The sequence below is a fragment of the Indicator indicator genome, chromosome 2, assembly GCF_027791375.1.
Source record: "Indicator indicator isolate 239-I01 chromosome 2, UM_Iind_1.1, whole genome shotgun sequence".
Taxonomy (NCBI): Eukaryota; Metazoa; Chordata; class Aves; order Piciformes; family Indicatoridae; genus Indicator; species Indicator indicator.
Genome location: NC_072011.1, coordinates 5,065,885 through 5,078,632, shown reverse-complemented (window position 1 = coordinate 5,078,632; position 12,748 = coordinate 5,065,885).

Below are 12,748 nucleotides of genomic sequence, written 5' to 3'. Positions count from 1 at the left end.
TCATTGGATGGTTTAGGGTTCATTGGATGGTTTGGGTTCATCAGATGGTTTAGGTTCATTGGATGTTTTGGGTTCATTGGATGGTTTAGGTTCATAGGATGGTTTAGGTTCATTGGATGGTTTGGGTTCATTGGATGGTTTAGGTTCATTGGATGGTTTGGGTTCATAGGATGGTTTAGGTTCATCAGATGGTTTAGGTTCATCAGACGGTTTGGGTTCATTGAATGGTTTGGGTTCATTGGATGGTTTAGGTTCATTGGATGGTTTGGGTTCATTGGATGGTTTGGGTTCATAGGATGGTTTAGGTTCATAGGATGGTTTAGGTTCATTGGATGGTTTGGGTTCATTGGATGGTTTGGGTTCATTGGATGGTTTAGGTTCATTGGATGGTTTAGGTTCATTGGATGGTTTGGGTTCATTGGATGGTTTAGGTTCATTGGATGGTTTGGGTTCATTGGATGGTTTGGGTTCATAGGATGGTTTAGGTTCATCAGATGGTTTAGGTTCATTGGATGGTTTAGGTTCATTGGATGGTTTGGGTTCATTGGATGGTTTAGGTTCATTGGATGGTTTAGGTTCATTGGATGGTTTAGGTTCATTGGATGGTTTGGGTTCATTGGATGGTTTAGGTTCATTGGATGGTTTGGGTTCATAGGATGGTTTGGGTTCATAGGATGGTTTAGGTTCATCAGATGGTTTAGGTTCATTGGATGGTTTAGGTTCATTGGATGGTTTGGGTTCATAGGATGGTTTGGATTCATAGGATGGTTTGGGTTCATAGGATGGTTTGGGTTCATTGGATGGTTTAGGTTCACTGGATGGTTTAGGTTCATTGGATGGTTTGGGTTCATTGGATGGTTTAGGTTCATTGGATGGTTTGGGTTCATTGGATGGTTTAGGTTCATAGGATGGTTTAGGTTCATTGGATGGTTTAGGTTCATCAGATGGTTTGGGTTCATTGGATGGTTTGGGTTCATAGGATGGTTTGGGTTCATAGGATGGTTTAGGTTCATTGTATGGTTTAGGTTCATCAGATGGTTTGGGTTCATAGGATGGTTTGGGTTCATAGGATGGTTTGGGTTCATAGGATGGTTTAGGTTCATCAGATGGTTTAGGTTCATCAGATGGTTTGGGTTCATAGGATGGTTTGGGTTCATAGGATGGTTTAGGTTCATCAGATGGTTTAGGTTCATCGGATGGTTTAGGTTCATAGGATGGTTTGGGTTCATAGGATGGTTTAGGTTCATCGGATGGTTTAGGTTCATTGGATGGTTTGGGTTCATAGGATGGTTTAGGTTCATTGGATGGTTTGGGTTCATTGGATGGTTTGGGTTCATTGGATGGTTTAGGTTCATTGGATGGTTTAGGTTCATCGGATGGTTTAGGTTCATTGGATGGTTTGGGTTCATAGGATGGTTTAGGTTCATTGGATGGTTTGGGTTCATTGGATGGTTTGGGTTCATTGGATGGTTTAGGTTCATTGGATGGTTTGGGTTCATTGGATGGTTTAGGTTCATAGGATGGTTTAGGTTCATTGGATGGTTTGGGTTCATTGGATGGTTTAGGTTCATTGGATGGTTTGGGTTCATAGGATGGTTTAGGTTCATCAGATGGTTTAGGTTCATCGGATGGTTTGGGTTCATTGGATGGTTTGGGTTCATTGGATGGTTTAGGTTCATTGGATGGTTTGGGTTCATTGGATGGTTTGGGTTCATAGGATGGTTTAGGTTCATAGGATGGTTTAGGTTCATTGGATGGTTTGGGTTCATAGGATGGTTTGGGTTCATTGGATGGTTTAGGTTCATTGGATGTTTTAGGTTCATTGGATGGTTTGGGTTCATTGGATGGTTTAGGTTCATTGGATGGTTTGGGTTCATAGGATGGTTTGGGTTCATTGGATGGTTTAGGTTCATCAGATGGTTTAGGTTCATTGGATGGTTTAGGTTCATTGGATGGTTTGGGTTCATTGGATGGTTTGGGTTCATAGGATGGTTTGGGTTCATAGGATGGTTTGGGTTCATTGGATGGTTTAGGTTCATTGGATGGTTTAGGTTCATTGGATGGTTTGGGTTCATTGGATGGTTTAGGTTCATTGGATGGTTTGGGTTCATAGGATGGTTTGGGTTCATAGGATGGTTTAGGTTCATAGGATGGTTTAGGTTCATTGGATGGTTTAGGTTCATTGGATGGTTTGGGTTCATAGGATGGTTTGGGTTCATAGGATGGTTTGGGTTCATAGGATGGTTTGGGTTCATTGGATGGTTTAGGTTCATTGGATGGTTTAGGTTCATTGGATGGTTTGGGTTCATTGGATGGTTTGGGTTCATTGGATGGTTTGGGTTCATTGGATGGTTTAGGTTCATAGGATGGTTTAGGTTCATAGGATGGTTTAGGTTCATCAGATGGTTTGGGTTCATTGGATGGTTTGGGTTCATAGGATGGTTTGGGTTCATAGGATGGCTTAGGTTCATTGGATGGTTTAGGTTCATTGGATGGTTTAGGTTCATCAGATGGTTTAGGTTCATAGGATGTTTTAGGTTCATTGGATGTTTTAGGTTCATCAGATGGTTTGGGATCATTGAATGGTTTGGGTTCATAGGATGGTTTGGGTTCATAGGATGGTTTAGGTTCATCAGATGGTTTGGGTTCATTGGATGGTTTAGGTTCATAGGATGGTTTGGGTTCATTGGATGGTTTGGGTTCATAGGATGGTTTAGGTTCATCAGATGGTTTAGGTTCATTGGATGGTTTGGGTTCATTGGATGGTTTAGGTTCATAGGATGGTTTGGGTTCATAGGATGGTTTCGGTTCATAGGATGGTTTAGGTTCATCAGACGGTTTGGGTTCATTGGATGGTTTGGGTTCATAGGATGGTTTGGGTTCATAGGATGGTTTAGGTTCATTGTATGGTTTAGGTTCATAGGATGGTTTAGGTTCATTGGATGGTTTGGGTTCATTGGATGGTTTAGGTTCATAGGATGGTTTGGCTTCATTGGATGGTTTGGGTTCATAGGATGGTTTAGGTTCATTGGATGGTTTAGGTTCATCAGACGGTTTGGGTTCATTGGATGGTTTGGGTTCATTGGATGGTTTGGGTTCATAGGATGATTTAGGTTCATTGGATGGTTTAGGTTCATTGGATGGTTTAGGTTCATTGGATGGTTTGGGTTCAAAGGATGGTTTGGGTTCATAGTATGGTTTGGGTTTATCAGACGGTTTGGGTTCATTGGATGGTTTGGGTTCATTGGATGGTTTAGGTTCATTGGATGGTTTGGGTTCAAAGGATGGTTTGGGTTCATAGTATGGTTTGGGTTTATCAGACGGTTTGGGTTCATTGGATGGTTTGGGTTCATTGGATGGTTTAGGTTCATTGTATGGTTTAGGTTCATTGGATGGTTTAGGTTCATTGGATGGTTTGGGTTCATAGGATGGTTTAGGTTCATAGGATGGTTTGGGTTCATAGGATGGTTTGGGTTCATGGGATGGTTTGGGTTCATAGGATGGTTTAGGTTCATTGGATGGTTTGGGTTCATTGGATGGTTTGGGTTCATAGGATGGTTTGGGTTCATAGGATGGTTTAGGTTCATTGGATGGTTTAGGTTCATCAGACGGTTTGGGTTCATTGGATGGTTTGGGTTCATAGGACGGTTTGGGTTCATAGGATGGTTTGGGTTCATTGGATGGTTTAGGTTCATTGGATGGTTTAGGTTCATTGGATGGTTTAGGTTCATAGGATGGTTTAGGTTCATTGGATGGTTTAGGTTCACCAGACGGTTTGGGTTCATTGGATGGTTTGGGTTCATAGGATGGTTTGGGTTCATAGGATGGTTTAGGTTCATTGGATGGTTTAGGTTCATCAGACGGTTTGGGTTCATTGGATGGTTTGGGTTCATAGGATGGTTTGGGTTCATAGGATGGTTTAGGTTCATTGGATGGTTTAGGTTCATTGGATGGTTTAGGTTCATAGGATGGTTTAGGTTCATTGGATGGTTTGGGTTCATAGGATGGTTTGGGTTCATTGGATGGTTTGGGTTCATAGGATGGTTTAGGTTCATTGGATGGTTTGGGTTCATAGGATGGTTTGGGTTCATAGGATGGTTTAGGTTCATTGGATGGTTTGGGTTCATAGGATGGTTTGGGTTCATTGGATGGTTTGGGTTCATAGGATGGTTTAGGTTCATTGGATGGTTTGGGTTCATTGGATGGTTTAGGTTCATTGGATGGTTTGGGTTCATAGGATGGTTTAGGTTCATTGGATGGTTTGGGTTCATAGGATGGTTTGGGTTCATAGGATGGTTTGGGTTCATAGGATGGTTTGGGTTCATTGGATGGTTTGGGTTCATTGGATGGTTTAGGTTCATCGGATGGTTTAGGTTCATCAGACGGTTTGGGTTCATTGGATGGTTTGGGTTCATAGGATGGTTTGGGTTCATAGGATGGTTTGGGTTCATTGGATGGTTTAGGTTCATTGGATGGTTTAGGTTCATAGGATGGTTTAGGTTCATCAGATGGTTTAGGTTCATCAGATGGTTTGGGTTCATTGGATGGTTTGGGTTCATAGGATGGTTTGGGTTCATAGGATGGTTTAGGTTCATCAGATGGTTTGGGTTCATAGGATGGTTTGGGTTCATAGGATGGTTTGGGTTCATTGGATGGTTTGGGTTCATTGGATGGTTTAGGTTCATTGAATGGTTTGGGTTCATAGGATGGTTTAGGTTCATCAGATGGTTTGGGTTCATTGGATGGTTTAGGTTCATTGGATGGTTTGGGTTCATCAGACGGTTTGGGTTCATTGGATGGTTTGGGTTCATAGGATGGTTTGGGTTCATAGGATGGTTTGGGTTCATTGGATGGTTTAGGTTCATAGGATGGTTTAGGTTCATAGGATGGTTTGGGTTCATTGGATGGTTTAGGTTCATTGGATGGTTTAGGTTCATTGGATGGTTTAGGTTCATCAGATGATTTGGGTTCATTGAATGGTTTGGGTTCATAGGATGGTTTGGGTTCATAGGATGGTTTAGGTTCATCAGATGGTTTGTGTTCATAGGATGGTTTGGGTTCATAGGATGGTTTGGGTTCATAGGATGGTTTAGGTTCATTGGATGGTTTGGGTTCATTGGATGGTTTGGGTTCATAGGATGGTTTAGGTTCATCAGATGGTTTAGGTTCATCAGATGGTTTGGGTTCATTGGATGGTTTGGGTTCATAGGATGGTTTAGGTTCATTGGATGGTTTAGGTTCATCAGATGGTTTGGGTTCATTGAATGGTTTGGGTTCATAGGATGGTTTAGGTTCATAGGATGGTTTAGGTTCATCAGATGGTTTGTGTTCATAGGATGGTTTGGGTTGATAGGATGGTTTGGGTTCATAGGATGGTTTAGGTTCATTGGATGGTTTGGGTTCATAGGATGGTTTGGGTTCATAGGATGGTTTGGGTTCATAGGATGGTTTAGGTTCATTGGATGGTTTAGGTTCATTGGATGGTTTGGGTTCATAGGATGGTTTGGGTTCATAGGATGGTTTGGGTTCATTGGATGGTTTAGGTTCATTGGATGGTTTAGGTTCATTGGATGGTTTATGTTCATTGGATGGTTTAGGTTCATCAGACGGTTTGGGTTCATTGGATGGTTTGGGTTCATAAAATGGTTTGGGTTCATTGGATGGTTTGGGTTCATTGGATGGTTTAGGTTCATTGGATGGTTTAGGTTCATTGGATGGTTTAGGTTCATAGGATGGTTTAGGTTCATTGGATGGTTTAGGTTCATCACATTGTTTGGGTTCATTGAATGGTTTGGGTTCATAGGATGGTTTGGGTTCATAGGATGGTTTAGGTTCATTGGATGGTTTAGGTTCATCAGACGGTTTGGTTTCATTGGATGGTTTGGGTTCATAGGATGGTTTGGGTTCATAGGATGGTTTAGGTTCATTGTATGGTTTAGGTTCATTGGATGGTTTAGGTTCATAGGATGGTTTAGGTTCATTGGATGGTTTGGGTTCATAGGATGGTTTGGGTTCATTGGATGGTTTGGGTTCATAGGATGGTTTAGGTTCATTGGATGGTTTGGGTTCATAGGATGGTTTGGGTTCATAGGATGGTTTGGGTTCATAGGATGGTTTGGGTTCATTGGATGGTTTGGGTTCATTGGATGGTTTAGGTTCATCGGATGGTTTAGGTTCATCAGACGGTTTGGGTTCATTGGATGGTTTAGGTTCATTGGATGGTTTAGGTTCATAGGATGGTTTAGGTTCATTGGATGGTTTAGGTTCATCAGATGGTTTGGGTTCATTGAATGGTTTGGGTTCATAGGATGGTTTGGGTTCATAGGATGGTTTAGGTTCATCAGATGGTTTGTGTTCATAGGATGGTTTGGGTTCATAGGATGGTTTGGGTTCATAGGATGGTTTAGGTTCATTGGATGGTTTGGGTTCATTGGATGGTTTGGGTTCATAGGATGGTTTGGGTTCATAGGATGGTTTAGGTTCATTGGATGGTTTAGGTTCATTGGATGGTTTGGGTTCATCAGACGGTTTGGGTTCATTGGATGGTTTGGGTTCATAGGATGGTTTGGGTTCATAGGATGGTTTGGGTTCATTGGATGGTTTAGGTTCATAGGATGGTTTAGGTTCATTGGATGGTTTGGGTTCATTGGATCGTTTAGGTTCATTGGATGGTTTAGGTTCATTGGATGGTTTAGGTTCATTGGATGGTTTAGGTTCATTGGATGGTTTAGGTTCATCAGATGATTTGGGTTCATTGAATGGTTTGGGTTCATAGGATGGTTTGGGTTCATAGGATGGTTTAGGTTCATCAGATGGTTTGTGTTCATAGGATGGTTTGGGTTCATAGGATGGTTTGGGTTCATAGGATGGTTTAGGTTCATTGGATGGTTTGGGTTCATTGGATGGTTTGGGTTCATAGGATGGTTTAGGTTCATCAGATGGTTTAGGTTCATCAGATGGTTTGGGTTCATTGGATGGTTTGGGTTCATAGGATGGTTTAGGTTCATTGGATGGTTTAGGTTCATCAGATGGTTTGGGTTCATTGAATGGTTTGGGTTCATAGGATGGTTTGGGTTCATAGGATGGTTTAGGTTCATCAGATGGTTTGTGTTCATAGGATGGTTTGGGTTGATAGGATGGTTTGGGTTCATAGGATGGTTTAGGTTCATTGGATGGTTTGGGTTCATAGGATGGTTTGGGTTCATAGGATGGTTTAGGTTCATTGGATGGTTTAGGTTCATTGGATGGTTTGGGTTCATAGGATGGTTTGGGTTCATAGGATGGTTTGGGTTCATTGGATGGTTTAGGTTCATTGGATGGTTTAGGTTCATTGGATGGTTTAGGTTCATAGGATGGTTTAGGTTCATTGGATGGTTTGGGTTCATTGGATGGTTTAGGTTCATTGGATGGTTTAGGTTCATTGGATGGTTTAGGTTCATCAGATGATTTGGGTTCATTGAATGGTTTGGGTTCATAGGATGGTTTGGGTTCATAGGATGGTTTAGGTTCATCAGATGGTTTGTGTTCATAGGATGGTTTGGGTTCATAGGATGGTTTGGGTTCATAGGATGGTTTAGGTTCATTGGATGGTTTGGGTTCATTGGATGGTTTGGGTTCATAGGATGGTTTAGGTTCATCAGATGGTTTAGGTTCATCAGATGGTTTGGGTTCATTGGATGGTTTGGGTTCATAGGATGGTTTAGGTTCATCAGATGGTTTAGGTTCATGAGATGGTTTGGGTTCATTGGATGGTTTGGGTTCATAGGATGGTTTAGGTTCATCAGATGGTTTAGGTTCATCAGATGGTTTAGCTTCATTGGATGGTTTGGGTTCATTGGATGGTTTGGGTTCATAGGATGGTTTAGGTTCATCAGATGGTTTAGGTTCATCAGATGGTTTGGGTTCATTGGATGGTTTGGGTTCATAGGATGGTTTAGGTTCATCAGATGGTTTAGGTTCATCAGATGGTTTAGCTTCATTGGATGGTTTGGGTTCATTGGATGGTTTGGGTTCATTGGATGGTTTAGGTTCATAGGATGGTTTGGGTTCATTGGATGGTTTGGGTTCATAGGATGGTTTAGGTTCATTGGATGGTTTGGGTTCATTGGATGGTTTAGGTTCATAGGATGGTTTGGGTTCATTGGATGGTTTAGGTTCATAGGATGGTTTAGGTTCATTGTATGGTTTGGGTTCATAGGATGGTTTAGGTTCATAGGATGGTTTGGGTTCATTGGATGGTTTAGGTTCATAGGATGGTTTAGGTTCATTGGATGGTTTGGGTTCATTGGATGGTTTGGGTTCATTGGATGGTTTAGGTTCATAGGATGGTTTAGGTTCAGTGGATGGTTTGGGTTCATAGGATGGTTTGGGTTCATTGGATGGTTTGGGTTCATTGGATGGTTTGGGTTCATAGAATGGTTTGGGTTCATAGGATGGTTTGGGTTCATAGGATGGTTTAGGTTCATTGGATGGTTTGGGTTCATAGGATGGTTTGGGTTCATTGGATGGTTTAGGTTCATAGGATGGTTTAGGTTCAGTGGATGGTTTGGGTTCATAGGATGGTTTAGGTTCATTGGATGGTTTGGGTTCATAGGATGGTTTAGGTTCATAGGATGGTTTGGGTTCATAGGATGGTTTGGGTTCATAGGATGGTTTAGGTTCATAGGATGGTTTAGGTTCATTGGATGGTTTGGGTTCATAGGATTGTTTAGGTTCATTGGATGGTTTAGGTTCATTGGATGGTTTAGGTTCATTGGATGGTTTAGGTTCATTGGATGGTTTAGGTTCATAGGATGGTTTAGGTTCATTGGATGGTTTAGGTTCTTAGGATGGTTTGGGTTCATTGGATGGTTTGGGTTCATAGAATGGTTTGGGTTCATAGGATGGTTTGGGTTCATAGGATGGTTTAGGTTCATTGGATGGTTTGGGTTCATAGGATGGTTTGGGTTCATTGGATGGTTTAGGTTCATAGGATGGTTTAGGTTCATTGGATGGTTTGGGTTCATAGGATGGTTTAGGTTCATTGGATGGTTTGGGTTCATTGGATGGTTTAGGTTCATAGGATGGTTTAGGTTCATCAGATGGTTTGGGTTCATTGAATGGTTTGGGTTCATAGGATGGTTTGGGTTCATAGGATGGTTTAGGTTCATCAGATGGTTTGTGTTCATAGGATGGTTTGGGTTGATAGGATGGTTTGGGTTCATAGGATGGTTTAGGTTCATTGGATGGTTTGGGTTCATAGGATGGTTTGGGTTCATAGGATGGTTTAGGTTCATTGGATGGTTTAGGTTCATTGGATGGTTTGGGTTCATAGGATGGTTTGGGTTCATAGGATGGTTTGGGTTCATTGGATGGTTTAGGTTCATTGGATGGTTTAGGTTCATTGGATGGTTTAGGTTCATAGGATGGTTTAGGTTCATTGGATGGTTTAGGTTCATCAGATGGTTTGGGTTCATTGGATGGTTTGGGTTCATAAAATGGTTTGGGTTCATAGGATGGTTTAGGTTCATTGGATGGTTTAGGTTCATTGGATGGTTTGGGTTCATCAGACGGTTTGGGTTCATTGGATGGTTTGGGTTCATTGGATGGTTTGGGTTCATAGGATGGTTTGGGTTCATAGGATGGTTTAGGTTCATTGGATGGTTTGGGTTCATTGGATGGTTTAGGTTCATTGGATGGTTTAGGTTCATTGGATGGTTTAGGTTCATAGGATGGTTTAGGTTCATTGGATGGTTTGGGTTCATTGGATGGTTTAGGTTCATTGGATGGTTTAGGTTCATTGGATGGTTTAGGTTCATCAGATGATTTGGGTTCATTGAATGGTTTGGGTTCATAGGATGGTTTGGGTTCATAGGATGGTTTAGGTTCATCAGATGGTTTGTGTTCATAGGATGGTTTGGGTTCATAGGATGGTTTGGGTTCATAGGATGGTTTAGGTTCATTGGATGGTTTGGGTTCATTGGATGGTTTGGGTTCATAGGATGGTTTAGGTTCATCAGATGGTTTAGGTTCATCAGATGGTTTGGGTTCATTGGATGGTTTGGGTTCATAGGATGGTTTAGGTTCATAGGATGGTTTAGGTTCATGAGATGGTTTGGGTTCATTGGATGGTTTGGGTTCATTGGATGGTTTAGGTTCATCAGATGGTTTAGGTTCATCAGATGGTTTAGCTTCATTGGATGGTTTGGGTTCATTGGATGGTTTGGGTTCATAGGATGGTTTAGGTTCATCAGATGGTTTAGGTTCATCAGATGGTTTGGGTTCATTGGATGGTTTGGGTTCATAGGATGGTTTAGGTTCATCAGATGGTTTAGGTTCATCAGATGGTTTAGCTTCATTGGATGGTTTGGGTTCATTGGATGGTTTGGGTTCATTGGATGGTTTAGGTTCATAGGATGGTTTGGGTTCATTGGATGGTTTGGGTTCATAGGATGGTTTAGGTTCATTGTATGGTTTAGGTTCATTGGATGGTTTAGGTTCATTGGATGTTTTAGGTCCATAGGATTGTTTGGGTTCATAGGATGGTTTAGGTTCATTGGATGGTTTGGGTTCATTGGATGGTTTAGGTTCATAGGATGGTTTGGGTTCATTGGATGGTTTAGGTTCATAGGATGGTTTAGGTTCATTGGATGGTTTGGGTTCATAGGATGGTTTAGGTTCATAGGATGGTTTGGGTTCATTGGATGGTTTAGGTTCATAGGATGGTTTAGGTTCATTGTATGGTTTAGGTTCATAGGATGGTTTAGGTTCATTGGATGGTTTGGGTTCATAGGATGGTTTGGGTTCATTGGATGGTTTGGGTTCATAGAATGGTTTGGGTTCATAGGATGGTTTGGGTTCATAGGATGGTTTAGGTTCATTGGATGGTTTGGGTTCATAGGATGGTTTGGGTTCATTGGATGGTTTAGGTTCATAGGATGGTTTAGGTTCAGTGGATGGTTTGGGTTCATAGGATGTTTTAGGTTCATTGGATGGTTTGGGTTCATAGGATGGTTTAGGTTCATAGGATGGTTTGGGTTCATTGGATGGTTTAGGTTCATAGGATGGTTTGGGTTCATTGGATGGTTTGGGTTCATAGGATGGTTTAGGTTCATTGGATGGTTTAGGTTCATTGGATGGTTTAGGTTCATTGGATGGTTTAGGTTCATAGGATGGTTTAGGTTCATTGGATGGTTTAGGTTCATAGGATGGTTTGGGTTCATTGGATGGTTTGGGTTCATAGAATGGTTTGGGTTCATAGGATGGTTTGGGTTCATAGGATGGTTTAGGTTCATTGGATGGTTTGGGTTCATAGGATGGTTTAGGTTCATTGGATGGTTTAGGTTCATAGGATGGTTTAGGTTCATTGGATGGTTTGGGTTCATAGGATGGTTTAGGTTCATTGGATGGTTTGGGTTCATTGGATGGTTTAGGTTCATAGGATGGTTTGGGTTCATTGGATGGTTTAGGTTCATAGGATGGTTTGGGTTCATTGGATGGTTTGGGTTCATAGGATGGTTTAGGTTCATAGGATGGTTTGGGTTCATTGGATGGTTTAGGTTTATAGGATGGTTTGGGTTCATTGGATGGTTTGGGTTCATAGAATGGTTTAGGTTCATTGGATGGTTTAGGTTCATTGGATGGTTTAGGTTCATTGGATGGTTTAGGTTCATAGGATGGTTTGGGTTCATAGGATGGTTTGGGTTGATAGGATGGTTTAGGTTCATTGGATGGTTTAGGTTCATTGGATGGTTTGGGTTCATAGGATGGTTTAGGTTCATTGGATGCTTTGGGTTCATAGGATGGTTTGGGTTCATTGGATGGTTTAGGTTCATTAGATGGTTTAGGTTCATTGGATGGTTTGGGTTCATAGGATGGTTTAGGTTCATTGGATGGTTTGGGTTCATAGGATGGTTTAGGTTCATTGGATGGTTTAGGTTCATTGGATGGTTTGGGTTCATAGGATGGTTTAGGTTCATTGGATGGTTTGGGTTCATAGGATGGTTTAGGTTCATTGGATGGTTTGGGTTCATCAGATGGTTTGGGTTCATTGGATGGTTTAGGTTCATAGGATGGTTTAGGTTCATAGGATGGTTTGGCTTCATAGGATGGTTTGGGTTCATAGGATGGTTTGGGTTCATTGGATGGTTTAGGTTCATTGGATGGTTTAGGTTCATAGGATGGTTTTAGTTCAAGGGACCTTAAAGATCATCTAGTTCCAAGCCCCCTTGCATGGGCAGGGACACCTTCCTCTAAGTCAGGTTGCTCAAAGACTCATCCAACCTGGCCTTGAACAGCTCTTGGGAGGGGACATCCACCACCTCCCTGGGCAACCTGTTCCAGTGTCTAATCACCCTCACTGTGAAGAATTTCTTCCTAATATCCTGTCTAAATCTGCCCTCATCAAGCTTCAGTCCATTTCTTGTCATCCTATCACTACAAGCCTTTGTAAATTGTCCTTTCCTGGCTTGCTTCTAAGTGAGATCCAGAGGAAAAAGATGAATCAGATTCTTCACTCTGGGAAAAATGTGCACATCAGCAAGAAGAAAAACCTACTGAAATCTTCCTTCTAGGGTAGAAAGGACCTTCTAGGACTAAATATGCACATTTTAATCATGAAATGGATGATCTTAAGCCAAGTATAGCTTAAGCAGGAGAAACCCAGCCTAATTTGCAGCTGAGATTGAGGCACTTAGGCTTGCACTAATTGTACAGTACCTCACTGTGGGCTATGGTTTGCACTACACACACTGCTGCAGCTTAGAATATG